Below are 6,185 nucleotides of genomic sequence, written 5' to 3'. Positions count from 1 at the left end.
AGAAAACAATACACGTGGGATGATTTCAGCCAAGACGAACCTATGGTGAAAAGACCAGAACAGTGGTGGCCTCGGGGGAAGGAAGAAATTGCCTGGGAAGGAACAGGAAGGAGTTTTCTGGGGGTGATGGAAATACTTTATTCTTAAAGGGGTGAAGGTTATATGGGCATGTTTATTTGCCAAAACTGTACGGTTGTGATTTGTGCCTTTCAGTGTGTGTACATCTTACCCCCCACACACACACAAAGGACTAAAAGAATAATAAAGTGAGGTGAGAATGGGATGGAGTGTGGATGAAACAAAAATGGCAGATGATTATTAGTTGTTGAAGCTGGGTGACGGGCCTACTATGCTATTTTGTTTATTTTGTATATTGTTTAAATTATTCTGTAATAAAACACTTGTGTAAGAAGACAAACTCAATATACAGTGTTTGCTGGTAAGATATAGGTTACCTTTGGGGAGGAAGGTGGGAGAAAGGGATTGTCGGGGCCTGAGTGAAGCTGGTGCTAGTTCTTGGTCACACAAGTGTGTTCACCTTGTAATAATTCTTTGAGGTTTACACGGATGATTTCTGCATATATTTCTGTACTCATGTTATACATCAATAAACATTTTAAATCCTACATATTTGCACAAAGATACTAACTCAATATCTCAGAATAACAGCTGTGTTTTGTTTTAAAATGGAACACATTCACTCCTGACATCATCAGATGCATTTTAATACTCCCAAGTATCTATTAATGCCCTCACACTTGCGTGGCCCCCTGGGTCTTTCCATTTTTGCCTATATTTGGTAAGTGGCATGGCTTTGAGTTTTTATGATGCCATCTTTTTCCAGCAAGGTCCACCCCCACGACGATGCTCACCAAGGCCTCGACACCTAGCACAGTGTCATGTTCACAGCATGCACTCAAGACCTGTGGGACTGGGTTGAATGAGGAACAAAACGAGGAGCACATGATGTTCGTAACTTATGTCTAAGTACCATATCGTGACTTAGGAAATTGGTAGGGTTTTTCAATAGATTTGCTATGCTTTCTAATTTTTCCTATTTAAAACAATGGGAAATAGGGTCTCAGAGTTCTTTCTCAGAGAAAGTCTGACATTTCAGGCACAGACTACTGACAATTATTAATGGCATATGACTTTCCCACCTCATCTTAGTTTTAAGTTTTTAATTCCTTACCTTGGAAATGACCTAACTTTGCTTCTTACAAATCTTGTAGTAATACCGATGCTCCAGAAAGTCGGGCCATGGATATTCTGCTGTTGTGCATCCTCCCTGCAAAGAAGTGGAGCTGTGCATCCACCAGTCAGAAAAGCATGTGGTGCTGTAGTATTTGGAGTCAATCAGAGAAGCTAAATGGAAAAACGACTTCAGAGAGTTATCACCATAACCCCCCACAGCAACAAATTATTTTGTGATTCTGAGGGTATATTTAAAAAGGGATATTAAACTGGTTCCCAAGGAGCTAGCCCTATAGTAGAGCAGAAATTGCATATTACCTTCCTGCACAAACTTCCCTAACATTGTGGGAAGGAGCAACGGGAAGTTTTGGTGCTGTTGCCTGTGTTAATGAGGTCAAGAGGTCCACACTGGGATAAGGAAGTCCAGTGAGCAAGCCTGTGTGCAGTGTGGGAGAAGGGGTGTGCGTGTGGTACCCTGAAGTGGCTTAGGAGTCACTTACCAGTGCAGCTGAGTTTCCTGTCTGTATAACGCAGGAATTGGGACTGTCCACTGTGATGTTTTCTCCCTTTTATGACATGGCTCAGGGCAGTCCTTCTAAGACACCTGACCAAGGTATGGGGCCTTCAGGTGGGCGGGGTCCAAAGGGAGGATCTCTGCAGCCACCCTGACCATGGAGTCCAAAGGGAGGATCATGGCAGCCTGGAGGGATGCAGGGGTTGGTAGGACAGGTGGCCTTGAAAAGGCAAATTCCAGGATCCCGGGCACCTGGTATTTCCTTTTTAAATATTGAATTTACATTTCAAATACTGACCAGGGAACTTCCACGAGGGCTGCAAGCATCCTCAGCAACTGCCAGGCTGGTGGGCCCAGCCCTACCTGAGTACCGGCCTCAGGGATGCAGCCCAGCCATACTGCGCATACTCCGGGGGTTGGCCAGGTCATGGAGGGTGGGTGTAGTATAGAGAAGAGGCGGGGTAGAAGGTGGGGTGGAGAAGCAGAGGGGCGGGGCCAGGCGTGGAGGAACAAGGAGGGAGTTAGGGCCCCTAGCTGTGCATGCTGGGAGCTTTTGTCTCTTAACGGCTCCCGGCTGGCAACCTGCAGGACTACAACTCCCAGGATGCTCTGGGCACAGGGCGGTGCCTAATCCTGGGGGGAGGAGCAGGGCAGTGTGTGCTTGGCCAAGGGCCAAACCACTGTTGGCTAGGGACTCTGGTCCTGCCCCCGCTACACATGGACTGAGCCCCGGAGGGATGTGACGGGCGGAGCAGGACCACGGCGTTAGGAGGGTGTGGTGGCTGCATGGGCAGCCGTGGGCCTGCAGCGTGCAACTGCTTTTGTCCAAAATTGAAGCCGGACTCACGTCTCTCCCCCACCGCCTCCCTCCGTTGCTTGATTCCTCCTCCCACTTGTGTGCCTGTGGGTTTTTCCACAGCCTCCTACCTAGTCCAGGGCCAGGTGCTTCTCTAAAATGCTTATGGGAACTGGTTTGACATCCCAGAAACTTGCCACTTTGCCTGCTGCCCTCTGCCTTCTCCAGCCAAAGTGCCATCATTTCATCAGCTTTTGGGAGAAATTCGCCCTTGTGGTCGCTCTTGCAAACACAACTTAAGAGCTTTGCAGGGTAGGGCCGGCCCTGTGGCTTGGTGGTTAAGTGCACGCGCTGCGATGCTGGCGGCCCGGGTTCGGATCCCGGGTGCGCATCGAGGCACCACTTCTCTGTCCAGCCTGAGGCCGAGTCCCACATACAGCAACTGGAAGGATGTGCAGCTGTGACATACAACTATCTACTGGGGCTTTGGGGGCAAAATATAAATAAAATCTTTAAAAAAAAAAAAAAAGCTTTGCAGGGTAGTAACATTGGCTGTTGCTTGCCTTTTTTGCAGATGTGGAATTTGAGCCATCCGTGAGGTTAATCATTGGTTTCCTCAGGATCTGCCAAGAGCAGAGGAGAACAACCCAATTCCCAGGCAAGTGCCTAGTAGGCCGTTTTCACCAACACATTCCAGTGCAGAGGCCTCCGAAACAGCAACCTTAAGATGAGAATAGCTTAAGCATTTTGCCCTTTAGATTGATCACCTAATCTCAGCTCAGGCCTGAGTGGCCAGTCTCTCAGGGACACGGGTCATGACTCTGATCCCTCAGGAAGAGACTGGTGGTCCAGCTTTGGGAGAGGGATGTTCAAGGTAGACAGCACTTGGGCAGCATTTGAAACCCGTCAGCTGTAACATCTCTGCTTTGGATTCCGGCAGGTTCCCAGGATAAACAACGTAGGGATAGTCAGATGTACTATATTCTTTAAAAATTCATTAGAGTAGTGAAACGAACAGAGCATAAAATATCCTGCATATTTGCAAAAGATGAAATGCAAGCAAGACCTTCTTGTTAATTTTTTTCTGCTGTACTGTATGCTTGAATGCAGAAACAAAAAATTTGAATTGCCAAATTCTCTTTTCCTAAGATTGGTAAAATAACTTAAAAGTTTTATTGAAACCTGTGGAGGAATGGTTAGCAGCCTTCATGATTTATGTCCTCCTTAAAATCTGGGCATTGATCTACATCAAGAAAAATCCTTGTTTATATTACACATCCCAATAGGTTACATTTCCGATTCCTGAATGTGGGATATTATCAAAACAACTGAAAAACCTGGATTTTCCTCTTTATGAATTAATGGCACATGAATTCTTTAACATTTTTGTAGAGAAAGGATGAGAAACTGTAGTGTTTCTGAATGTGGCAAGACAGGGAATTCTCATTAGACCACATCCTCGGGTTCTTCTCTCATGTTCAATAGGCCCAGGTGATAGTCCGTGTAGTCAGGTGCAGCGCCGCCACCCCAGCCCCCAGTGTTCCATCCTACTCTGGCCTGTGACCTCTTCAGGGGGTTCTGATGACACTCATCCACAAGTGTTGGAAGGAGACATTGTAACATGAGGATAATCATCATCTTAAAACAAAGATTAATGGAGAGGAAAGGTTCGGGGTCTGTGTGCTCCGATGCATGCTGTTGGGGTGTGGCTGCAGTGACCACTGTGCTCCCAGCAGTCCCCACAATGGCTGTCTCAGACGTTTGATCTCCTGGCACAACTACAACAGCTGTTGACAGAGCTGGGTTCTCGTCGTGGTTCAGTGACTTCCATCAGATTTTGTGGCTCTGACCCTCCTCTGCTCGCCCCCTTCCCATTCCTAGCTGCTTTGTTTATTGCTTTATAGTTGTTTCCTAGGAGCCACTGTGTGTAACTGTATTTCACAGTGTCTTTAGGGACCCACTCTCACTACATGTGTCGCTGTACAACAGCGACTTATCCTGGTGTAGCCCATGTTCGTCCTCTCCAGTGGAGCTGTGAAGAACTCTGCTTACTCGGAGCTCCTCTCATTCTCATGCTGCTGGGGCTGCTTACGAATCTGAGCATCTCGTCTTTGGTCTCATCAACGTTATTCTTTTCATCGATTATTTTGAAGTCGGATATGACTTTGTTAATAATGTGGACACTGGCTGTCACAGGCGCTTTTATGTATCTTCCCCAACAGCTCTGTGAGGTAGGCCTGTGACACCCATTTTACAGGGGGGGACACTGAGGTTCAGAGAGGTCGAGTAGCTTCCATCACTTCACACAGTTTCTTGGTACATTTTGAGTGTCCACCTGGAACTCCATCTCTCAGGTGTGTGCACTTAGCTGGTGTTCCACTTTGTGCCTCTCTGACAGCCTCCTCAAAGGCACATGCCCCATCCTGAGTCCATTGTCTGCTTGATGAGAGTCACTCTGCACAAACAGGCCCCAGGCGGAGAGTGGACTAGTGGGGCGTGGACCTCCGGCTTACCCTGGGCAGGTTTTAGGTTTCTTACGAGAGCTGGAGCAGTGGAAGATACTGACTGTCACTCACCTGGAAGGTTTGTTATGTAGAAATACTCCACTGACATTTTGCAGTTGTCATGTCTTCTTTGTCTTCATTGCTCCTCTGGGCTTTCTCCTACAGTCCGTGCTGTGCAGTAACATACAGCACAGAGACTGGTGAACATAATACTGTTGCCCTGCACCAAACGGTCACATCACTCATTTTTCTAATTATGAAAGAAATATATACTGTAAAAAAAGTCAAATTACACAGATCTATGTAGAGTAAAGTGAAACCTTGCCCTTTCATCCTCTTCCCTGCAAACTCACTCCCCTACTCAGAAGGAACTATTGTTAAGAGGTTGCGGTTTATTGTTCAGGACATTTCCTATGAATTTATGAATACACAAAGTTTTTTTTTAAACATAGATTACATAACTACATCGTTTTGCAATTTGCTGTTTCCCAAACCATATGTCATAGACATCTCTCCTTATCAGTGCACATCACTCTAACTTATCTTTTTAGAAGTTTTAGAGGTATTCCAAGGAATAGGAATACCATGATCTGTTTATCTCTTCTTTGATAGAAACGGGGTTACATCCAGTTTCACTATTATACATAATGCTGCAGTAATATCCTTGTATGGAATTTATTACACTGTTATTCAATTGCTCAATTTGTTTTGTTTCCTTTTAGTCAGAGACTGTGATATATTTTTAACATTTTTAAGGGAATTATTTTATAATTAATTTATAAATTTTATCACTGAATAAAGACATTTATGGGTAAACTGGCCTTCAAGGTCATCCATCTCAGTATTCTGGAGAAAAATGAAACTTAGAAGGTATTATGCTTGCTCCATCACATTCTAACAAGTCATGTTAACAATTTAAAGTTGAATGTTTGAATAGCCTCTACTCTCTCTGTTCCGAAGAAGGATGACTTTTTCTTGTCTTAAAAACTTCTGACTCCAGGGGCTCTCAGTTGGGCTTCAGAGAGGATAAGATATTGGTGTTGTATCTGTTTCTTTTCAGCTGTACGCTGCATCTTCTAAAGATCATAGAATTGAACATGGTCCAATTGATATATATGATTTGGGTCAAAAATTCAAAGTAATGAACCTGTGGGAGATCAAGATTTGGCCACCCTGA

Source organism: Ceratotherium simum, chromosome 2 (genome assembly GCF_057802395.1).
Source record: "Ceratotherium simum simum isolate JZ-2026a chromosome 2, ASM5780239v1, whole genome shotgun sequence".
In the NCBI taxonomy this organism is placed as follows: Eukaryota; Metazoa; Chordata; class Mammalia; order Perissodactyla; family Rhinocerotidae; genus Ceratotherium; species Ceratotherium simum.
This window is presented reverse-complemented; position numbering follows the sequence as displayed.